This window comes from Monopterus albus, unplaced genomic scaffold (assembly GCF_001952655.1).
Source record: "Monopterus albus unplaced genomic scaffold, M_albus_1.0 scaffold150.1, whole genome shotgun sequence".
Classification (NCBI taxonomy): domain Eukaryota; kingdom Metazoa; phylum Chordata; class Actinopteri; order Synbranchiformes; family Synbranchidae; genus Monopterus; species Monopterus albus.
In genome coordinates this window covers 1246826-1272602 of record NW_018128030.1, presented here as the reverse complement: position 1 = coordinate 1272602, position 25777 = coordinate 1246826, and the positions used below count along the sequence as shown (strand labels likewise).

The 25777-nt window shown below is 39.2% G+C and overlaps 1 long non-coding RNA gene across 2 annotated transcripts; it reads left to right on the top strand.

The window, feature by feature from the left end:
• Positions 1-1265: 1265 nt before the first annotated feature.
• On the top strand, positions 1266-17110 carry LOC109968490 (uncharacterized). 2 transcript variants are annotated; one of them, XR_002276108.1, is made up of 4 exons: positions 1266-1439; positions 8338-8457; positions 8716-8823; positions 16408-17110. It is a non-coding gene; the product is annotated as an uncharacterized LOC109968490 (long non-coding RNA). The 2 variants fall into 2 exon arrangements; XR_002276107.1 differs by lacking the exon at positions 16408-17110 and adding an exon at positions 9106-9550.
• The last annotated feature ends 8667 nt before the right edge of the window (positions 17111-25777 follow it).

Genomic DNA, 25777 nt, shown 5'->3' with positions numbered 1-25777 from the left:
TCATTAGGACAAGAAAGTTTAAGTTTGGAGATTTTATCCATGTCACAAAGGCTCTATGAATCATTCTCTAAATCTAAATTTGCTGGGGTGAAGCAACACACTGTCAACATCAAAGCTACTGTTCTCTGCTATGATTAGGCCTGTAACCCAAGGTGCTGCAGCATGGTAGCACAGTGGTTAGCACTGTCGCCTCACAGCAAGAAGGTTCCAGGTTTGAACCCTGGCTGACCTGGTGCCTTTCTGTAGGGAGTTTGCATGTTCTCCCTGTGCCTGCGTGGGTTCCTTCTGGGCACTCTGGCTTCCACCAACAGTCCAAAGACATGCAGGTTGAGCGGTGACTCTAAATCCCCTGTTGGAGTGATTGAGTGTGTATGTTGCTGTCTGTCTCTAAGTGTCAGCCCTGTGATAGATTGGCAACCTGTCCAGGGTGGACCCTGCCTCTCGCCCAGTGTCGGCTGGGATTGGCTCCAGCCCTCCTGTAACACCCTTCAGGATAAGAGATATAGATAATGGATGGATGGATGGATGTCTTAAATGTAGGATTAGAAATAAATGTTAACATAATGTATTACAAATAAAATGGAAGCTGATTATTCCATAGTTTACACTGTCATGTTGAAAACAACATGAAGTACATGGCAATAAGAGTGGAGATATTAGCTTTAAAAGCTTATTCCTGAGTGATGATTAAAAACACATCACTGAACTGAATTGCCACAGAGTTGAACCCTTTCAAACTTCAGATGGTTTCTTTTGTCGAAATGCTTTCAACTTTACAAATAAACATGTTTCTGGCTTTCACTGTTAATTTTGTATTTCTGTTTGGCAAAAACAGAAAACCTGAGAATAATCTGTAATCAGGTTGCTTACGTTTAACAGCTTATTAAACTTTATATTTTATCTACTGTAATGTCTGTAAAGATGAACCATTTTGATAGAGATGTGATTTTTTGCCGTATCACTTCGTGTTGCTTGTTCCACAAGTGAATTATTATTTTTTTCTTAATCCAAATAAAAATGGCTTATTTTGTATAAGGTATCTAATGTCACTATGTTCCACAGAAGCATAATATTACAAAGTTGTTAATATTAGTGGGAGGCCTTGCGAATCCTTCAAGGAGCTAACATTATATCATGCATGGCTGCTATCCCCCATTTTGGTAATGCACCTTTAAACTGGTTTGCCAAGGAGGGGGAGGAGAAAGAGGAAGAGGAAGAGGGACAGGGACAGGGACAACACCAAGACCACAGGTGTGTTAGCTGTTCCTTATGATAATGAAGTCATGTGTGACTAGCTTAGCTTAGCCCACTCAGATCCACCTCACTATGATCTTTTCATATTTAAAATATAAAGTGTAACATCTATGTTTGGCTACTTCAGTGATTAGGTTAGCTGGCTTGTAAATGTATTTCAGTTTGGTGAATAACATGCTCACTTGGTAAGTTTCTGACATTCAAATGAATATCTAACGTTAATGTTCTACATGCCCTTTATGTTTAACTAGTCTTCTCTCCTCCTGTGCTCATCTCATACTTTTTGCAATGAGATGCTGTTAGGTATCTTAGCCTAACTCTGAATGGCTTGGATATTATGGCTGTGTGCAAAGGAGTAATCAATGTCTGCACTTTTGTAAAACTGTGTTCATTTTATCAATCTGACTTTATAATGGGCTTTAATTGACATGTTTTTGAAAAGCAGTTGTAGAACAGATTTTGCTCAGCTTTGTTCATCCCCATAATCACATTGGTTGAGCTTTTAATTGCACCCTGTTTACAAGTGTCAGTCCTCCCAGAAAAAGAAAAGTACTTTTGTTGTAAACAACATATCAGGTGGCAGTACAAGAGCAGGACCTGATATTAATTCAAAAAGTATTGTGGCGCTCCACTGGTTCGGATGAGCGGAGCTGGCCTGACCCTATCCTAAACTGTGACATCTAACTATCCAGCTGTGTGCTGGCACCTAGGCTGACATTGAGGAGAACACCTTCTCTGTCTTTTCTTGGCTTTTATTGAACAGAATAAGAATGCAAAATGAGACTGCGATATACCTGGCACCGTGTGCTCACAGGAAAAAGAAAATAGCAGAAAAAGAAAGCAGTAGCAACACTCCCTCAGGGCATTCCATGTTCCGCGCCAACTGCGATCACCCTGACACACCCACCTGTTACCCCTCCTATACTCTCCCGTACTGGTTCCTCCCCAAACCCCACATTGGGCAGAACAGCGCGGGTATTTCACCGAAACAACGGTAACCAATACATGCACAGCTTTCAACAACAGTGTCAAACCCATTTGCACACAACAAAACACATGAATATCGGCGGCCGGTCAGGGTCGCCACAGTATGTACTGATATCACTGATGATCCTAGTGAAGCTGTGACTTGAAAAACACGAGAGAGGATGGCAAACCATCGTTTTTGGTGTACTTACTAGAAGAAACCAGTGCTTTTTGTTTGCTATGTTAATGTCAAACAACTAAACAAAATGTTGCCAGTAATTTATTTACACAAATCACATTATTTTAAATAAGACTGCATTGTTTAAAGACTTTGTATCAAAGTTTGCAAAATTGAGATTCTAGGTATGAATAATAAGAATTAGTTTGTAAATATCTGATTTTCAGATGAAGGGTGAAGCTGATGAAAAATAATTTCAGCTACTGTAAGATTTAGCAGTGCGAAACATTAAAGAAAAAAATCCAACCACTGATCTGGATTTTTATGAAATTCTAATTCCCTATAGATTCATTAATTTACAACTCAGAAAAAGACATTTATCCTACAGGTTGATGGAATAGAGAAGTTTTGACTTTTTGTCTGCTAGCCTGATTTGGATGCTCTGGAAAGGTCTTACCACCCCCATTTTAGCCAAGCCATGGATTATACAATTTAACAAGGTGTCAGTGAGCATTTCACTACATCACAGAATCAGTCAAATGTTTTCTTTTCTGTAAATTTGGAGAGATCTGAAATGCCTCTTTCTAAACTAGGAACAGAAGTTAATCAGATAAAGTGGGACTGAGCATATCAATCATCTGGTCTCTTCAAGGGTCTATGTTGGCTGCCAGAGCACGTGTCATTATTCATTTTCAGCCAATTCACTTGATGAATCAACAGCCAGGCAGTGTTTGGCACCCATTTTTCATTTACATAAATCTAATTTCAGGTGAAATAGTCACCTTTACACCAAGACAGACTGCAGTCCTTATGCTGTGACTGGAACCACAATCTGCACTGAGTGCTTTTAGTGAAGGACGCTAATGGGTGCAGGCAGTCTTTGACTTCCCACGTACGTATTTACAGTGTAAAGTTAAGTATTTATCACCAAGAATTGCAAGAAACTATAATGAGACAATCACACTTCTGATATTGCTCTCAGTGACACGTGTGACTTTCTGAGACAGGCAGTTAGTGACTACAAAAATACGTTTTTGCCTTTGAGATTAGAGTTAGGTAAAATAATTCTGGTTAAGTTTAGTTGAATATTATAGGCCTGTTTTGGTCATGGTTTCATTTGGTTTGAAAAGATCAGCTGGTTCCCATTTTTCTACACTTATGTGAAATGAATAAAGGACCTTTGTTCCTTTACACATAGCTGCAAATTTGCAGAAAGCATAAAGTAGAATAATGAAAGCTCAAATATATCCCCATCGGCCTATTCTGTGTGGCTGCTGCGGTTTTACGCTAGTTAAACTTTGGACATTGATAGTGGTGGACATTGGTAATGACTTATAAATAAATGTAATGCCTGAGAAGCACATTTGTAACTTTCACTTAAGAGGAGAAAATGTTAAACAATAGAAAGTAGTTAAGAGGGTGTTGGACCTGGTGTGGAGTGGGAACTAAAGTGTGTTCTGTTAACAGAAATGAAGGCACTCGTGAAAGTGAGCGCAGGCCTGTAGTACAGTACAGTAGGTGGTAATAAGGACACCCACTGTGCTTTCACTGCATCTTTGTGTGACTGCTTCAGAAATATGCAGAAGTACATGTAGGTGGGTGGATGGGGTAAAGCTTGAATTTCACATCAAAGGAGGACTACAGTATCAGTAGCTTGCATTCTGATAGCTCCTCTATTTGTTAATGCACAGCTGATGAAGGAAAAAGACTTCAATGGCTATACACCACTCAGTTTGTTGTTGCTACAGCGGCTCATTCTTAACACCTAATCATTGAAATGCTTCTTTGCGACATGCAACTCATCCGGAGGCTTTTTAAAAATGTCGCTGTCAGCTGATCAAAAGCTGTGCCATCAGGCAGTTGCACCTCTTCAAACGTTAACAGACGTGAGCATCTATTTTTGAATCTAACCTCTTCTCGGTACAACTGTCTGTTAATTCTGACTTTGGTGAACGTGCTGACATCAGCATGGGGAATATTTACAATGTGTGAAAACGGTGAGATGCCACAGAATCATACAGGTGATAGAATGGCTTACTGGGGTGACTGATGTGGTAATCACAGGATGGCTTCACCCTTAATTGCCACAGTGAGACTTGCTTTGTAATAAGGTTTGCAGCACGTAAAATAATTTACCTCTTCAATTTGTGTTTCAACACTACTGGGGTCTATGTTCGTCTTAGATTGCTTATGTTACATGGCTGATTGACCGTGACATATCCTTTGGCTCTTTGACTATTTTGCTGTGAGATGAAACTGACATTTTGTCATGCTGTGCAATAAGCTTCCACAGAGGGCTTCAGTCTTCTGGATCAACTCTGCATTACTGCTTCTGATAAATGGAAAGTCCGCAATCTCAAAGTCACCTCAGAGCTCTAATGTGGTCAGGCTTGTAGATTGCATGTAAGCCTATGCTTTCAGATTAGGTGGTTTTATTTTTACTGCTTGTTTTGACATAGTGAGTGGCTCTAAGGCTCAAGCTGGTTGCAGACTTGACTGAGACTCAAATTGTCATTTCAAAAGTGACAAGGTGCTGATTTGGCTGCCTGGCACTGAGCGATTGGACATCACTGTTGACAAATGGGTAGTGGAACAAAACTGGCAGGATGCTAGGGAAGACAGAATGCCTTCAGCCAGAGTTTTTTTTTCTATCTGCTAGCACAGCTAGACAAAATCTACAGTGGTTAGGAATTCCTGGCTTTACTGATAGTTTGCTGGCAATGTATTCTCTGTCACGCATACAGCAAATATTTATCTAATGTACTAATCCTGGATTTTCAGCCTATGTTCATTATCAGTTATTTTGTATGTGTATAGAAGAGATGGATTGTGCAGCCTTGTGTGGACTTTACTGGTTTATCTTTACAAAGCTACATTTATTTTATTTAGTTTTATGTATCTTAATTTTTGTGACACACTTTCCCATTCAGTTCAGTCTGACAGTGTCTCCAGACTTTTGACTGGTAGTGTATATAATGAGCAATGAGGCCATCATAATAAAAACTTGGCTGGTGATATTCAAATTTATTTGCTTGTCACTGGAATGAAGAGCTGCTCACTATCATCTTTATTTGATTGTCTGCGTGACATCAAAACATGGCTCTCATTACATCTCTTACATGCCTTTGGCAGCCCTGGTGGTCATTGCAACCGTGATCTTGGCCTGATGGCGGTCTATCTGAAGCCGCAGGTGAAAAACCTAGGGGTGGTATTTGATGGTGCCGTTAAGTTGGATTGCAGGTAAATTTGGTGGTTAAAGCGAGCTTGTTTCAGCTGTGGTTATTAGCTAGGGTTAAGCACTTCCTTTCATTTAACAACCCTGAAAAGGCAGTTCATGAATTTATTACCTCCAGGATTGATTATTGTTATGTACTGTATGTTGGGATGAAGGTTCCCGGTCTCATCTTCAGTTCATTCAAAATGCAGCTGCTCGTCTTCTGACTAATGCATGGAAATGCGAACATGTAACCCCGATGTTGTACCCTCTCCATTGGCTTCCTCTGTGTTTCAGGACTACTTTTAAGATAAAATCTTTTCTTTTTAAAAGTTGCATGATCTGGCACCCTCATATATTTCAGAGCTTTTATATTGTTATTCATCAGGAAGATCTCTTAGGTTTTCTAACCAGCTGCTCCTTAAAGGTGCCTAGATCTAGACTCACACATGGTGCTGACTGGGCCTTTGTCGTGGAATTGTGGAATGGAATAGAACAAGAGTCAAACACCCATTCACACACATTCACCAAAGTTCTGCTCAGATCCTGGGTCCTACCCTGAAATTTCAGAACAAATTCTGATGACCGGACATGACTAGTTATCACTCACTGGGTATATTTTGAAGCCTAATCTTGCAGCAATGCATTTCCCCTGTCTCACCTCCTGCCTCTCCTCTGGCAATAAAACAGTGTAATGAAAAAGAAAAGGAAGGGCATGTTGATATTCTGCTGCCTCTGAGTCGAAACCAATCTCAGCTACTGTTACTGACAACATTAATTAAAAGTGAAATTTCAGAAATATAAACAGCAGAAGTTTGCAAGTTTTCTGTTACACAATTAATTAACGTATGTGGTAAAACAAGTACTTAGATTGTCACCTTTATAGGCACAGGGATTCTTGTTATTTGTTAATTGATCACCTAAATATGACTGTGACTGCTTTTACAGTGCCTTGCGAAAGTATTCGGCCCCCTTGAACTTTGCGACCTTTTGCCACATTTCAGGCTTCAAACATAAAGATATAAAACTGTAATTTTTTGTGAAGAATCAACAACAAGTGGGACACAATCATGAAGTGGAACGAAATTTATTGGATATTTCAAACTTTTTTAACAAATAAAAAAACTGAAAAATTGGGCGTGCAAAATTATTCAACCCCCTTAAGTTAATACGTTGTAGCGCCACCTTTTGCTGCGATTACAGCTGTAAGTCACTTGGGGTATGTCTCTATCAGTTTTGCACATCGAGAGACTGAAATTTTTGCCCATGCCTCCTTGCAAAACAGCTCGAGCTCAGTGAGGTTGGATGGAGAGCGTTTGTGAACAGCAGTTGTCAGTTCTTTCCACAGATTCTCGATTGGATTCAGGTCTGGACTTTGACTTGGCCATTCTAACACCTGGATATGTTTATTTGTGAACCATTCCATTGTAGATTTTGCTTTATGTTTTGGATCATTGTCTTGTTGGAAGACAAATCTCCATCCCAGTCTCAGGTCTTTTGCAGACTCCATCAGGTTTCCTTCCAGAATGGTCCTGTATTTGGCTCCATCCATCTTCCCATCAATTTTAACCATCTTCCCTGTCCCTGCTGAAGAAAAGCAGGCCCAAAACATGATGCTGCCACCACCATGTTTGACAATGGGGATGGTGTGTTCAGGGTGATGAGCTGTGTTGCTTTTACGCCAAACATAACGTTTTGCATTGTTGCCAAAAAGTTCGATTTTGGTTTCATCTGACCAGAGCACCTTCTTCCACATGTTTGGTGCGTCTCCCAGGTGGCTTGTGGCAAACTTTAAACGACACTTTTTATGGATATCTTTAAGAAATGGCTTTCTTCTTGCCACTCTTCCATAAAGGCCAGATTTGTGCAGTATACGACTGATTGTTGTCCTATGGACAGAGTCTCCCACCTCAGCTGTAGATCTCTGCAGTTCATCCAGAGTGATCATGGGCCTCTTGGCTGCATCTCTGATCAGTCTTCTCCTTGTATGAGCTGAAAGTTTAGAGGGACGGCCAGGTCTTGGTAGATTTGCAGTGGTCTGATACTCCTTCCATTTCAATATTATCACTTGCACAGTGCTCCTTGGGATGTTTAAAGCTTGGGAAATCTTTTTGTATCCAAATCCGGCTTTAAACTTCTCCACAACAGTATCTCGGACCTGCCTGGTGTGTTCCTTGTTCTTCATGATGCTCTCTGCGCTTTAAACAGACCTCTGAGACTATCACAGTGCAGGTGCATTTATACGGAGACTTGATTACACACAGGTGGATTCTATTTATCATCATTAGTCATTTAGGTCAACATTGGATCATTCAGAGATCCTCACTGAACTTCTGGAGAGAGTTTGCTGCACTGAAAGTAAAGGGGCTGAATAATTTTGCACGCCCAATTATTCAGTTTTTTATTTGTTAAAAAAGTTTGAAATATCCAATAAATTTCGTTCCACTTCATGATTGTGTCCCACTTGTTGTTGATTCTTCACAAAAAATTACAGTTTTATATCTTTATGTTTAAAGCCTGAAATCTGGCAAAAGGTCGCAAAGTTCAAGGGGGCCGAATACTTTCGCAAGGCACTGTATATGGATAATTTAATAGTGAGACAAATGACCAATGCCAATATTAGTATTGGTCTTAGTTTTTGAAGAAAATAAAACATAGATACAAGATTTCCAATAAGTTTCAATCTTATTTCTGGCTGTCTCACGCAAGGTTGTCCTTCCAACAGATAAGATAAGAAGTTGGACCCCCTGCTGTAAATCTGAGAACATTGGATGCATCTGACCCTCAGCAGCTCACCTTAAACCTGTGAGCATGTGGTGGCAGAACAGTGCGCACCTCCCGTTAGGTGAGAGCTGAGGAACCAATTACCTAGAGATACATGTCTCAGGGCCAAAAATATCATTGTCAGCTTGTCACAGTGTGTGAGAAGGGTGGGGTGGGGGGCATGATGACAAATAGTAAGGTAACCTGACACATTGTGTTATCTTTTAGTTTCCATCCCAGGTCTAATAGAACCAACAGTAAGCCCCTCAGGCTCAGTATATGGCTGCCATACTGCAACATCACTTAATACTTGTAAATCTGCAATTTTTTTCCTGTTCAGTGAAGTCACTTCACTGGGAAGTACGCATCTGTTGGATGGGATGGAGCGCCTTGGTCAAGAGAACTACCGCTCAGTGGATTCTTGGCAAAAAGATGGAACTGAACAGAGGTACATCACTCTCTGTGCACCACATTATCATAGTTCCTCAACATAAATTTGCATTTCTATTGTTAAGCATGCATTAGCAGAGTTTTTGTTTTGTTTGTTTGTTTGCTGCTTGGGCATTGGAAAAAGCTGTAACCATATCACTGATGTATGGCAAGATAGTTAGCAGACAGTTGTTGTGACATATTTTCTGCCGCTTTGCAAATGTTTAGCTTTGGTTTTGAGAGAATATTCTGCTTCTTTAGATGCTAAAATGCCCCACTGTGTTCACCATCCTATTGTCAGGTTTGCCTCATTGCTGTTTGGTACAGAACAGGTAGTGTGCATTGGATTTTTGGACTATTTGGCGAAGACACCTGGCATGCTACGATGCAGTGGATGGAAAACCAATACAATGAGCATAAAGCTACTAAAACCCTCTGTGAGAGGAACAGCAGAGTCAGGCGGTCATTCTCTGTGGATCCTTCACTAGGAGTGACACCGTTCACATGTAAACAGTCATATGATCCATTGTCAATATAAAAATACTGATTGAACTGCCAAATTTTATTATGCTTACTTTCTTAGATACATGAATAACTGACCAAAGACAGAAAAGTGAAATCACATTTTGTTGTTTCCATAGTTACAGTACAGTTTGATAACAGGAAATGTATAAAATTATTCAAAACACAAATAACAAATGTCAAGTGGAATCAAATAGTTTGACAATTTTGCGCTGATGCTCAGCTCTCAGGGAGGAAGGAAATCGGAAGTAGCTGCAATAAACCATAATGCTTTACAGACACAAGACGTGATACAGTTGAGTAAAGGATATGATTCCTGCTTTTTTCCTCAAGAAAATTTTGATCTCCTGCTGTCACTGCCATTGTCACTATCACCCTGCACAGCTACACATAACACCAACAGCTGAAAGCAACAAGTTCACAGGGGGTCATCAGTAGTCTGAGATGTATAAAATCAATCTGAAGGTGATAAGACAGGTTGAGGACAAGTGGGTATGCCAAGAAAAAGGTAAATTATAGTAGTTCATCACAAAATAACTTCTGAAATACACTGAATATCACAGATTGTGATGTGTAAGAGTATTTGAACATGGATTTATTTTTATACAGGGATTGCAAAGGAAACCAGGTCTGCAAGACATTGTCCGTTTGATAAATCAGTTGCCAAGGAGTCTATTAATTCAGTATCCTGCTGAGTCTGGCTTACACCCAGTGATTTATTTGGTTCTATTTTACAGACTTAGACAGACTTAAATATCTGCAAAAATATTATTATATCAGCCATGGCTGTCAGCAGGTAAAAGCTCCAGAGCGGTGTGAGAATCTCCAAACACACCTGCTGCCTTGGTTCATGTCAGTGCAGCAGCACCAAGGTGCAGATGGGCAGGGTGAGGGTGCATATAGATCAGGGGGTGTGGTGATTAATAAATCTGCTCTCTGCCCGTCAGATCAGGGCCTAATTGCTTTGAAACAGCTGTGCCAATCACAGCGAAGTTTGACAACAACAGCTCATCAAATGGAAAGATGCTTCTCTAGGAGATTATATTGTTGTTTGGATGTTGCAGAGGGGCATGATGTGAACACACACCATCACTAATCTGCAGCCAGAGACAGATGGTGTGCATTTTGGTTTTTTACCTGATTGTAGAAATAAAAAATAAAAAGGTTGATGAAGCTGTTTGACCGAGTCAGTCGATGCTATTTCAGCTTTAATCCTACTGTATCTCACGCCGTCATCTCCTAAAAAGCGATACAGCAGTGTTTGCACCATTGTTCATTTCAACAATAAAACATGAAACACCACTTTGTCAAAAAGAAACCAGGAAAGGAGACAGTGTCTTACAGAACTGATGAGCTGCTGTTATCTGACATCTCCCACATAAACAGCAGAATACCGAGTTGAAACTGATCTGCCTCATGTGTAGAATAGCATGGGTTATTCTGAAGCAGCCTGGCATCATTTGCACGTGATTTAATGAAGGTAAACACGGTGGATGGTCGTGTGTGTGTAATGGCACTGCGCTCTGGCACTTCTCAAATCAGGGAACAGATACTCTTTGAAAGACTCATTCATTTATAGATAAAAGCAGACTGGTGTTCTGCGTTAACCACAGTAAGCATTATTTACTGGCTGCAGAGTGATTGCTTAAATGGTTTATTTACATTTTAAGTACCATTCAATCGATTATTTTGTTTGCTCTTGTTGATAAAATCACTAGACTGACAGTGAAGTAACATTGCACCAGAAAAAGGTGGTAGGTCTGAGATGTCTGAAGCATTTTTGTCAAATACAAGCAGCTCACTTTGCACACCCATTTGCACCTCACCTCCCACCTCTGCACTCTGCACTCAGCACCAAAGTACCATAGAATCACCCAAAACAATGTTATTGCCAAATGGACAGAGCACTGCTTGTGCCACCATAAAAATAGTGCATCTTAAGTCAGGAGTCTGTGCGGCCTTGGTGAATGTTGAAAATGCTTGCTACTCCTGCAGCCCCCTTTTACTGTCACTGCATTTGAAATGTGCCCTGCAGTAAGGGAAATAGATGACTTCTCAGCTGTGTAACAATGTGTGCAATCAGTGTAAGTAGTGATGATCTGCTCAGGTAACCATTTCATTTTCACAGGACATAAACTGATAGCAACAGCTGAGACTGACAGCGGGATTTATATCTTGACACTGATATGTACATCATTCTGGATCAGCTTCACTTGAAATGGAACAGATGGATATGTGTGTGCAGCTGTGTAACATGCACAAGAGGTGCACTTGTATTTGTGAAGACAGGATAACACTTCTTTTTTTTTCAAAGGCAGTATATATTATACTTCATATTTTCATGACACATTAGATGAAGCAAAGAGATAGGGGTCCCATGGACAAAATGAGAAATAGATGTAGAAATGAAAGTGCTGGATCCATTTGTCATGTCAGTAATGGACAGGACAGCCAATCAGTCAGTAATGACCCTCTCTTGTCTAAGTGTGTCATTATTATGATTACACTAATGTAACATGAGAAAGTACTTAGTCTCTTGGCTGGTAGTGTTACTGTGTTTCTGTTAATAATAATGGATTGGGCCTGAATCACTTCAGGTAAAATGTTTCAATAGGTATTGATGTCAAATACAGTGGGGGGAAAGGGGGCTTTAAAACAGGTGTTTTCACAATTCCATTAAAGCTGACCGACACTGAGACAATCAAGTTCCTCTCATTTTACATTGTGAGTCACTGGGTCACATTTCACACAGAATCTGCTGGATCTTGTGTACTTACTGGCAGGTGTCTACCATACAGTCTATTTGTTTTACTTTTTGAAACCCCAGTGCTGTAAAAACTGTACTGGGCTGTGCAGAGAGCCATTTTATAACAAGAGGCAGCAGAGTTTATGGGATATACAGTCTTAAATCTTAGAAAATAGCACTGATTAGCACTGGGAAACTTGCAAGACAACTGGCATAAGATAATGATTATCAGTTGTTTCCCCCCTCAGCAATAATACCAAGGTACCTCAGTCAATTAGAGTGCACATTTCATGCTATGCTTGGTACTGTAGGGTACTTTAAAGCAGGGGAGTCCTCTCCAGGCAGTTATATTATCGATTATCAAGTGAAGATATTTAACAAGTGTTACTTTACATGCTCCTGCACTTATTAATGCTAATGTTTTATTTTATTTTTTTAACTCTCCCTGATATCAGTGAAAAATAATATTTTTCTTAAACCCTTCCACGAGCACAAAGAATTAAGAAAAGGAATATGCAGGGCTTTGAGTTATACAAACTAAGGCAGTAAAATTTTCCTTTTGTTTGTGTGGTTGCTTTGTTTGCTTTTACTAAACAGTAAAGCTACTTATCATGATTAAAATAAACCGCAGAGATGGAGAAACTGCACTTATTCAAGTAGTCATCTGCATTTGCTAGAAGTGCTGTACCGCATTAAGCAGTATCTCCTGCTTTTAAAACTGGTTCCTTTTAAAACAGGTTCTTTTACATAGGAGAGCACTTCGTTCCACTCTGCTCTAATACACCAACAGACCGCTTGTGGTCACACAGAGGCAGGTATATTTTGTCATGCGCTACAAGACATCTACAGTAGATGTAACACTCCTGGTCAGTGTCCTGTCACAGTGCATTTTTAGTTTTACCAACCTGTCTGCTGGGGTTCTTCTGGCTGTGCTGACATGGTCTTTGTTCTGTGGTGTGCGATATCAGATAGAGCAGGGGGTAGAGTAATGCAGCTCCCTGAGACGTGAGCCTTTTAACCTCAACACAATACAGGGAGGCATCACGATTCTGAGGGCTGATCTACAGTCTGTTCTCCGTAATCTGCTCAGTCATGTGTCACTGTCACCCGCATTCTCTGTGCCATCACATTTCTGTCTTGTCGTAAATACTTCAATCAAAGCATGTCTCCCCTCAAGGAATAGCTCTTGCTTTGACCAAAGAAGAGGGTGGGGTAGTTTCACATTGTAGCCAACAGGACATCCATCAGACTGAGCAATAACGGCACCTTCTGTGTTCATATTAAGAACCGTTTTCATGAGACAGAGAACTTGAACACTCAGCGCAGCATGGCCATGTGTGTTCTGTGTGTCTCTAAAATCTTTATGTGAAATAAAGGCTAACTTCAGAATAGTTGTGCAGCTGCTACTGACATCATTTAGCAGACATAACTTGGGAACATTGTCGTAAACTGTAACATAGTAGTTGAATGTAAATAAAATAACTTGGGCCTTTAAATCATCATGGCACGGTGGTTCACCTTTATTATAAAAGGTTCTGCTTGACAGCATCAATGCATTATCATTCGACTCTGCTCTGCAGATGAATGGCTTTACATACACCAAAAGGTCATCTCCTCTGAAAAAGATAGAAAAGCACAAGCCAAACAGCACTTTCAAAAAAGTACAAATACAATTATTTGCATAGTCACATTTAACAAATACATGGAGAAATCATTGTCAGAACTGTCAAGATGAGGAATGCATACAGTGATAATTGAGAGAAGAGCAAAGTTATATATTTTTATTATACCAGCCCATTCAGCTGTCCTGGCCTCATTATTTAGACTGTAAAACAAAGATGCTGCTCCCACTGCACTGCTCAGAGCAGGAAACATAAAACCAAAATGGTGTCTTCAGAGCAGAGGAGGAGAGACTAGGCAGTGACAATGAGCGCTGTGTTAGAAGAAGAAGAGAAGCATTTGTTTCATAGTCATACCGCATGTTTTTTTGCAGGCTGTGCTTCAGTGGGGTAACTTCCAAACAAAACAGAACGATAAATCTTAGGTTTAGGTGACGTAGCTCCACCATTAGATCACAGCATGACATGTATAGCCGCACTGTTGTTAGAAATGATTTCACCCAAGGGTGTAGCTGCTGTGTCTTATGCCAGATAGTCAAACCGGTCAGTGCACCACATGTATAGTTGTTCCCACTGTTGTCACAGAAATCATTTCAGGGTGAATGGTAGGAAGCAATTACAGTTATCACTTAAAGTCATATAAATTTAATTTACCTGCTTGTAAAATTACAGAGATCATCTACTGTAGCTTGAAATAAATTGCAGACAGTCATGTGCTGAATGAGGATTTATATTGTCTTGATGCATTTATGCCTCCCACATTCTTAACCATCATATCCCTCCGTCTTCCACTTGAAAGAGTGGTTTCTTTACCTTAAATGCCTTTACTTTAACTTTCTTTACCTTAAATACCATTTTAGTAACATTTCTACTTGCAGTGCTTATACATTTATGTTCTCAGCAGCATCGTGTTGTCTTTAATTTTTGTCTGCAAACTCTCTCTTTTAAGAACAAAACAATCATGAACGTGACCTTCATACAATGATAAATGAGTATTTGTATAAAACAGATTCCTTTGTAGATTTAAAAGCGATTTCTCTGAATTATTTCAATAGCATTAAGCAATCGTTCCAGTTACAAACCACACAATTCTTGCACATAAGTAACAACAATGCATTTTCTTGATACATAGTTACATAAGGGCCCATTTTCCCTCCTCCACAGCAGTTAAGTCACTTTTCATTTTCCTCTGGCACTAAGTGGTTTGCGGCTTTATTTACATTAAATATTCTGGACCACTGCACCACAACCTCCATAATACAAATTTTCCCTCTTTACACGCTTTCGGTTTTTACCGGATAAACAAGAAAGACTTTGACTTTCCTCGTCGTCTTTATGAACAGATGAAAAAACAAAGTTAATTAAAGCAAGTAATCACTACTTTCTTTTTGGAAAATGACTTATTTGCTTGTTTACATGCTTCAGGGAGCCCCTTCTACAAAAGGTTCTTTATCTACACAGAAGTAAAGAAAATATACGGAGTTGGGGCTTTTATTAGATGTTTGTTCTTTCTTTCTTTTATTATTGTCAGTTCCATCAGTATTGTGTGGTGGTATTATGATTTAATCTAGTGCAGATGACAAAAAAAAAAAAATCACCTTTTATCAAATATGGCCTATTCTGTCCGGCAGTTTATTTAAACTGCCATTTAATTTGTAATATATATTCAAACCTCAGTGGCAAAGGCAAATTCCTTAATTGTTTATTAATATTCTGTTGTCAAAGTCCCATCCATAATACAAAAATCATTAACTGGGTTGAAGGATAGTATGAAAGTTAGAAGGAAAGACAGCAGATGATGATGGTTGTTTCTTTGGACAAAATGTGATTAAAATGTCCTCTGTGGGCGATAGCTAGCACAACAGGCAGCAGCTTAGTAAAGCAAAGCCTCTTATTTTTCTGTGAATTTCTTGGTCTAGAATTGATAACCTGCATTAAAATTCATTAGTCTGCTAATAGTGTGAATGTTCGCATAAATTAGTTGCTTTCCTTTCATTTATGTTTGACCAGCAGTGCCTGTTGGTATGCAGAAGCATAGCTGAAAAACATTTGCTTTTGCAACTTATGATGCATAGCACAAAGTATGTTCTGGTTTTTTGAAATCAGCAGCCATGTTCAAAGTAACAAATTGATGGCACACGCCTTGTATCACTTCTTGTTTGCATCAGTGACTTTTACACAGCTGGTTAAAATTTCACAGCGCCCTGTGACTCGGGCATGCACTGTTGAATGTACAAACTTGCTATGCATGGATTCAGCTGAAAAGGTTGCTGTGACCTTGTCCTCGGATCTGGTTCATCCTTATTATGCTGATGTTCATATTAAACTTGTGCTGATATTAGATATTAATCCTCTAATAACTATAATATGTCTCCGCTCTACTTAACAGCCCGACTCCGGTCTAAAAGCTGCATTACAGCGTGCACTCCACTGAGTGTTGTCTCATATAACACAGCAAAGAAGGGTTTTTTTAAACCCTCGTTGTACTTTTTGTACTATCCTGAGTGGTCCACCATTTTTTAAAATGCCATGAAGGTCTTCTTGTTATCCATGGTTTTTTTTTCCATCAGGTACTATCATGCTTTTATAGAGAAACTAAATTCAGAAACCCCACACCTGTAATGGAGGCATTTACCAGTGTATACTTAATATTCACTTCTGCTCACCACAGGCATTAATTCTTGCACTTAAAAGATCCTCTTTTTTTTTCTTGCAGTTTTCATCATTGCTGTGTGAAACATGCTTCCTCTGCCGAATGAATTCCAAGATTTTTTTTATTAATTTACTGATTTAATGCTTTACCTACAAAAGAATCATATTCAGGCCATGTTCTTTTAAACTGCGGGAATCTGTAGGAGCAGCTTAATGACCTGTGTTCATGTTATCACTCCTCTTGTCCATAGAAATTTAGGTGATCAAATCTTTTTTGAAGAGTTTTTTTTTTTGTGTTTCACTGGAATGATGACAGTGGACAAAAATAGGAAATGTGAGGATGACATGCAATAACGATCCCTGGCTCTAATTCACATGGAAGACATGAGTGACAAACAGTCCACCAGGATGTTCATGTTTATTTTTTCTGTTAGCTGCAAATTATACTGTGTGACAGGCCTTAACTATATATTAGGGACCAGTGAAATGATGTCCTCTATTTCACACCACTGACAGATTACTAATTCAGACTGCAGTATAAAAATAGCATGTGACATCTAATGATACATTAAGATGTGTAATGCTGAATCCTTGTTTGCTACCACATTTAATCATGTCTGTTACATATATTAATGAAACCTCAGTCGCTTAACAGAGAACTGAAAATGCACATGTAATAAAAAATAGCTTTAGAACATCATCTTGTCTGTGAACAAGTGTGAACATCCTGTCTTTCAGTTTATGTATCAATTCTCATGGAGATAACTCAGCGAATAAATTTAGTTTCATTATCTTTATTAACAATGTCATGTTTTCATTCTTGCCCTCCAATACATATGGACCGCAAGTGAAGAGAGTGCTTCTCATTACTTATGTTAATGGCACTGCAGCACTAATTGAAACAAGTAGCACCGCTGTTCACTTTGGGCAGGGCTCTTTAATGCTATTTGAGAGGAGCAGAGTGAAGGACAGACAATCATTGTGATTAGCTTTCATTATTCTAAAAGCTGAGCTAGTGTGTTTCAAAGCTTATGTAAATGATGTTTTGAGCTACTTTTTTTTTCTTTTTGATGTTAGGCAAATTACTTGAATTTTTTATTCCATTTTTTTTCTTAATTTATTAAACACTCTGGCTCCTGCACATATTTACTTGCATTAGTCATTAATTTTTTTAAAATAGCTTTGCCTGATGGACTTTATTTTAGAGTTCATTGCATTGACAGCAACAGTAGAATATGGTAGATATTGATTTTACTGCCTGCTCTTCTTTATAGACTAACACTTGTAAAAACAAATTCTGTATACTTGGACACTGTCAAAAACTAAAATTAACCTTTACAGTGTCAACATTTTTGCCTTTTGTACCTCTTTAGTTTGCAGGTAGAGTAAGAAGACATGTCAGCCACTCCTTTGCAAGTGTCACGTAGTAAAGGTTTCCTCTGAGCTTTTTCACTGGTTAACATTGGATGCAGGATGCAATGTAAGTTTATTACAATTTTTTCAGCAGCTGCTTATGTAAAACACAAAGGACCCTGCTGATGCAATAAGTACTTACTGAAGCACAGAACCACTAACCAAATTTCCTCTGTACTGGAAATGCAATATGTAACAGTTGTCATTTCCAATTACTCAGCCTGAGTAGGTGGCAGGTGAATGACCCTGTAAACATATTTTGTGCCTGAAGACGTGTGAAACCAGCCAAAAACAATGATAATGGACAATCTGTAGTGGTCTGCCTCAGTCTCCAATGTTTCTGCTGCGTTATAACGATCTGTACTTGCCATGTAGTTGTTGCTGGTTCTCAACTGATCCTACTAGAATGGCAGAGATTATATTCTGGGAGATCGCAGCCAATCCTCCATCGGAGATACAGGGAACCCATAGTAATAACAGCACTCAGAGTAATATTATAAGTAAGTGTGGAAATATTTGTACAAGCAGATTTTATTAACATATGGGAAGGATGAATCGAGTTACCAAAAGCGGTTCATGTTTTTGGCAGTGATAAACAGAGTACATCTGTTCTGGCAGTGAATCGGGTTTTGTTTTGTGCTTTTATAAATTAGTTTGTTTTCATTATGTTGTAGCCTACAGTGTGCATTGCTGCAGCTCTAACCATCTAAAACAGGAATCAAATCAGATTCTATTACAAAAGGATGATTTAACATCTAATAATGGTGGCCTAATTGGATCATGGGATGATTCAGTATTGTACTGGGAATCAAATGCTCAGTACCAACAACCAAAGCCTTTATTCATAAAGGAAAGAAATTGAAAGTTATTGAAATCTGTAATTGAATAGGATATATGTGTCATAAGTAAATGGGAAGTGTCACATGTCTGGTTGGATAAATTGCTGAAGATCAGAAGAAAAAATGTTTCTTAATTCAGGAGATATGACATCTATTCATGTTATATACAGTTACTTACATTTTATTTAGAACAATCCACATAGTAAACGTCAAAATAAATAAAGAAAAGGCTACTGGAGAAATGCAAGGAACTGGCACCACCCTGAAGAGAAAGCAGAAACCAATCAGTACTGGAAAGAGCATATGGGAGGAAGAGAAGACACATAACACCAGTGCCCAGTGGAGTGCAGGACCTGAGACCACAGGAATCTCCCAGAACATGAACCAGTCACCATCAGACTGTATGAAATCAGTCAAGAACATGAAGAGCTGGACAGTGCCCGATCCACACCTAGTTGGCCAACCAACCAGACATTGTGGTAGCAAACAAGGAACAGAAGGAGGTAGTGATGGTAGACATAGTAGTTCCCAATGACAGCAACATCAAGAAGGAGTATGAGAAGCTGAAGAAGTACCAACACCTGAAAGAGGAACTGGAGAGAATATGGAAGGTGAAAGCCAAAGTTGTCCCAGTGGTGGTAGGAGCGTTTGGAGCTGTGACTCCTTAACTGGAAGAGTGGCTTTAACAGATCCCAGGAACAACATCAGAGCTCTCTGTCCAGAAGAGTGCAGTACTAAGATACTGCACAGAACCCTTAAACTCTGTCTGTCTGTCTGCCTCAATACAAAATGCCAATTTATAATGTTTACATTAATTTCATGTTAGCTACTGTAGCTAACTAAATTACGAGGCAGCAAATCAGGACACCTTTAGAAGTTTTATTTTTATAAAATTAAGAATTCTATGACTTACCTGATAAACTGTAGCCATTTTTTCTCCTTCTCATCATTAGGAAGGCAGTAAAATGACAGCTGACCTATAATTTTAGCTTCAGGTTTGTTGAGACAGTGGGGAACACTACACTGCAGCATATTGAATTGAGGAGAATGAACCGAAGTTTGAACCTGGAACCTTAAGTCACTGCAGATCATCTTCAGTAGGGAATGCTCAGTTATGTTTGTTTCTGTAGCTTTTCCTTTTAGTTTCCTTTCTTACATCATTAGTCAAGTTATTTCCAGCCTTATTTACAGAAGATGCTGGTGTTGAGCCCAATTTAGTTTCTTCTTTATTCATGACACATTTAAAATGAAATGAATCTCACCCAGCGTGAAATGCATGTTCAGGTGCTGCTGGTGTCTCTGGTTTCCTGCATCACATCTGCAGGCAACAAATAATGTGTTAAAATTATTATATCTTTATCCACTCAAATCTGAGCCCCATAATAGATCATTTATAAATTTAAGTACTGTGGTATTGGCTAACATTTGGGTCTGTATGCACATAAGTAAGTGAATGCATTCTCAGATACTATTGGCTTTCACACTGTGAAGTTTCCTGATGGCTATCAGGAAACTTGGGGCTCTAATTGATTTGGCTCAATTACAGCTGACTCCTGGTTGTCATCAAGAAGAAACGATCAATATTCCAACTCATGCAAGGGGAGGTCAGAAGAATTTTGCATGGACACTGTTCTGCAGAAGTGAAGTGTGGCAGAATGAACACTGTGCAGCTTACAATTGGATTAGATGCTTGTTTACCTCTGTGATGCTTTAAAGAATCTGTTTCCATTTACACTACGTGTTTCCAAATGTTCAACTGGATTTGTAACTTGATAAGTGGCATTCTTTTCTAGTAAAAGATAACCTAATGCTCATTAGAAAGAAACAGTACTGGCAGATATTTGCAACTTAATTAACAACACTCATTAGATTGACAGTTTAAGAGGTCACATATCCCAAAACTGCCTGAATTTAAACAACAAATGGAAACAGTTGTTAAACTAGAACCTTGGAAGCTCTGGCACTTAGGATTAAACTAGATCATGACAGTGCAGTACAAAACAGCAAATAGCATTCATTATAGGCCATGCAGATGGATATCTGAACGCTGAAGCCAAATGTTCAGAAAATGACCTTGAATGGAGGGTGTTGTAATGGATCACTCTGTATAAGCAGTCACCTGTGGTCTGTGGATAAACCTTAAAATAAAAAAAGTGCTATTTACTGCTGTACCATGTCAGAGATAGCAAACCGATGACACTGCTGATTCTTACTGCTGGGATCCTACTGTAGCAACGGTAGTGTTGGATTGATGGCATTTAATATTTTGACACATGATACCATCTAGATGAGAACAAAACATCATATTAATTCAAGCAGGATAGTCATATGCTGCATCACCCGGTCATCAGCAGATCAAAAGAAACACTAATCACATCCAGCCTTTCGAACACAGCAGTCCATTTAATCTTAAGATGTGATTTCCTCATACAGTATATCCCTGTGGTTCTGACCATACTCACACTGATGCTGCCTGGCTGTTTTTTGTATCTCCTGCAGTCACACAGCTGTCTTGTGATCCTGAAACCTTTTCCTAAAATGACACAGATGTTAGTCACAGATGTCCCACATAACCTCTGCAACTATGACACAAGGTGTGTACCATCATAGTTTACATCACTATGGTTGTTGTTATAAGATCACTCCAACACTAGGGAAATGCTTCCCATACAAGATACAGCCCAGCTTAGCTACAGACTGGAAGCATGTGGAAATGTTTAGGGTAGCTTCATCAGCAGTTCCTTTCAACATCTCTAAATATTTTAAACACAATATTTTTTGTATTTAACATGGTAGAAATAAAAACATATGTGGTTTACGAATCAAGGCACTGAGTGCAACTCATTAACCTTACATGCCAGCTTTTCACATTTATCTCTGACCAAAAGGCCTTGAATATTTGACATAGGCTAAGCTTATATCAGTTAATAATGTAGCTGAACAATTGTCATTATATGGTCTAATTAGATACATAGCTCTCAAAGCAATAAACAATAAGGAGGGGTATCACAAGGGAAAGTAACCAACAGTGAATTGTCTGCATGTGAGCGATAATTATTGTTGCAGTGTTTCCCCATTGGACTCTTCATTGTGTGGGACATGCAACAGATGGATGAGAAAACAGACAACATGGGATTAATTAAACTAAAGCATACATCATGTAATACATGATGATATATTACATATTAGAAATACATTTGATATATTTTCCTCATGACATTACTATGTGTAAAGAATGTATCATTCATATTGTACAAGGAAGAGAAGGACCCTGGTTGTGCGTACTGCACAGTACAGTCATGTGGGGATGAAAGTTATTACCTAAAATCATACCAAAACGGTTAAATCGTGTCAGAGCCTGACTGTTTCACAGTCACTGAGTGCTAGATTTAAAGTCAAGCAGTATGCGCCCCAACTAGAAAGCATGCTCTCGCTCACATTAACGCCTACGCAAAGGCACACACACACACATACACACACACACACACACACACACACACACACACGTTCCCGCATAAACACAAGCCTCCCACTCTCCCACCCAGACAAGCAGGCGGTTTCACATAGAAAATAGCTAAAGCAAGGTTTCTATTAGAAATATTGACATATTGTAATACAATTCATACTCTCATACAAACAAAAGCAGTGAAAAATGTTGCAGGGTGGAAAGGTAAGCCACTGTTCCTGAAATCAGGCTGTAAACTTCTCAGGTTGATAGAGGATGTTAAGGGCAGGATGAAGCACGTCTCTGTCATTAATGTACGCACAAGTGAAATGAAGTCAAGAGCAGAAATGTTGTTTCAGCCATTTAGGATGTTACTTTTGTTTTCTTCCTCTCAGATTTATAAAGATTTGTCAGAGTGCTAAGCTGTGGTCTAATTTACAGGCATCAGTGACTAAACTGACTTCAGTTTAGTCAAATACATTTGTCTTGTTTATGTTTAAAGTGTGGAGCTAACAGTGGTCTGCAGATGTAACATTTTGATATGACAAGGTGCACATTATTTACAGTACGTCACTGTGATGTGCTAACACTGCTGAGCAAGCAAGAGCCAGTTAGGTCATATTAGGCAATAGTAAGTGCAGAAAATGGAATATGCTGAAGTCGACATTTTTTCAGGCACTTTTAGAAATTATGAACATAGTCCACAGTCAGGTCTGTGGGTCACATTGAGTGAGAAGGACAGTGTTGCTACAAAGAAACCATGCTGTTATGTTACTGAAGATGTATTTCTTTAGTTTCATTGTTTGTGTCCGGATATTCCAATTTTGAACATGTACCTGTGGGGACAGAGTAAATACACAGGGACTGTATGTTCTGTGCTGCTTTCTGCTTCCTTTCTTTAACTATTCACTGCCATGGTGTCTGTTTGCTGCAGCATCATTACTGTTCTATCACAGCTGGTTTACAAATGCATTAAGGGAACTCTTTTCTTTATTTTAGCTGTAGAAAAACAAAAGAACTAAGAACATTTTCATTGATCCTATCAATAATTTTTAAAGGAAATAAGAGGACTTTGCATGTTTGAGTCAACTTGTCGTCAGATTTTTTTTTAATTTTTCAGTGAAGAATATTTTTAATGAAATTAAAAACGAGTAAGAAAATTGCTGAAAGATTAGTGTGTTCAGTTGCAGCTGACCAAAATCATGTTGATCAAACTGTTAAGGTTCACTGCGCTTGTATGGGACGTGTCTGAACCCCAGGGTGACTTCATGTGAGTCAGTTTAAGGACCGCACAGGCAACGCCCAGTCTATATTTATGTCATATTTCAAAGTCTTAAATGTTCACAGTAATAGAGTGAGTAATTACCATTGTTTGTATATAAAGGTATTACTTTATTTTAGACAGTTATTTCCCCACCATCACAAAAACATTGGCATTTCCTTCTACTATTTGTTGTATTTGCTGTTATTAAAAATAATAATGCAAATGGATTTTAAATGTGTATTGATTTAATTCCAACATCCCCTCTGTTACTTTTTCAATACAATTTGTATTAAATGACAAATCATACATTAGTGTAAAGTGCTTCCAGCAGTAAGTTCCCAGAGGTCATTACTTTAGGTATACTTTGTCACAAGGATGTGACAGTGCTTAAACTTTATTTTATGTAGTTGAAGATACTTAGGTGACCTTCACTGTTCAAAAAGTACTTTGAGATTAGGACAGCTTTTATTATGAAGACCAAGTGGGATTGAACACAGTCATGGCTGTGCTACTATTGCCAGAAATACTTCACAATGCAGCATGTTTGAAAGGCCAGGCATTTGCAAACCACCAAGTGAAAACTGTTTTTGACATACATTAGGTAGTACACGTTAGGTGTCATACTGAATGAAATCACCATAACCATGGTCTGGGCTGTTAGAAGATTTACTGAGCCGGACATTTATATACAAATTTTGTAGATTAGTCTAAACCAGGGTAAGAGCATGAATCGTTAATGTCCTACATGTAAATCTTACAATGGTGTTGATGGGGAGATGATTTCCCTCCACAGTGGCAAAATAATTGACATTAATGTGTTGTTGAGGCTGTGGTAGCAAATTGGGTTTAAATGGACTTTTTCTGAAAAAGGTAAAACGCACCTGATACTTATCATAATTTTTCAATTACCCTGTTGTACCTAATTCAGAACTTTGAGGGAGTTTGAATAGACAATAACACCTGTAAAGATTCTGTCAAAATTAACTTTTATAATCATGTGACAATTTAGGTAACTATTGGGAAATGGCAGTTTATCCACTATTACCTTCAGCTCAAGAAAATCCCTGGGTGCTTCCATTTGAGAGTGAAAGGGACTGCAATAATAACAAGAAGAAAAGTTGGTCACATCAGCTAGCTCATCACTCCACAGTGCTTCACACCGTCTCTCTAAATCACAGTGGCCTGGTGTCATCATCACACTGCAGCATGGGGATAAAAGATACAGGTCCTGTGATGGAGGCTGCGGGCAGCAACGGAATCTAAAGCTTCTCAAATTTAACAAGTCAGGACTTCTCATACCACATCAAATGCAAAGAAGCAGAGATTGTAGTTGGTGGGTGTTCAAGGCACAGGGGACCAAACTCATGGTAATGAAGCTACCTAATTAAAAGTAAAAGTTAACTGGTTTCCACAATGTCCTCAAGGGTATAATATTAATCAAATAGCAAATTGTAAGGAAAAATAACTTTTCCTCTTCACACTGTTCAAAGTTGGTCTAATTAAATCTCCATACATTTAATTTCCTTTGACTTAAAATTGTTATAAATGATATTTTTGTTATATAGCTATAGATCACTTGGCTTTGTATAAGATGACAGGGGCCACTCAGTGTGAGCCACAGAAGATACTCAGCTAATTTTGCTGTTTCAGTCATTTTATGTGGAGCTCATTGTCCAGGTTTTCAGCCCTGCAGCTTTACTGTCTTGGTTCACTCTCTCCCTTCTCATAGTGTCACTTATGACCACAGCTGGTAGCTGTTTTCAGTGTGAAAAGCTCTAAAAACCAGTTAGACACAACCTGTCTGCACCAAATGGCCAACAGACAGACTGAGTATGTTATGGGGCGCTCAAACACAGAGTGAGCGAGCAGAGAAAAAGCGGACCCAGGTGGCTGGCTTCGGTGCAAGCAGTGAGGTTTATTTACAGTGAAGGTAGTGACATATATACACACAGGAGGTGTAATGAGGTAGATGACCGGGTGTCGATCAGCAGCAGCAGAAAAACAGTTGGTGGTATGGTGGATGATGATGTACCGGGCTGCGGACGCAGAGGTCACTCCTGGGCTGGTCGAGGTGGAGGTGATGATGGCTGTAGACAGAAGAGCAGGGATAAACTGGGTAAGGGAGACTGTGCATCGACCTGGGAGGCGGTGGCTGGTGGTGTAGATTAAATCCAGGGGGGTCCAGAGGAGAGGTCCGAAGAGGAAGAAGACACTAGAGACGGCAGGGCAGGATAACGACTAGGGTGCTAACAAGGACTAGAGAGAACAAAGACAATCTTAGCATAAACTTGATAAAACAACATAACAACCACTGGCCTGAAGACAGAGAAAGAACTGGCAGGGGAGTGACTGGTGAACAGTGTATAAGTATGGAGGAGACTAATGAGGTGCAGCTGGTGAGTAATCAGGGAAGCGGGGCAGGTGTGTTGAATAGTGTAATCAGTGCAAGGGCTAGGCTAGTGTGAGGAAAAAG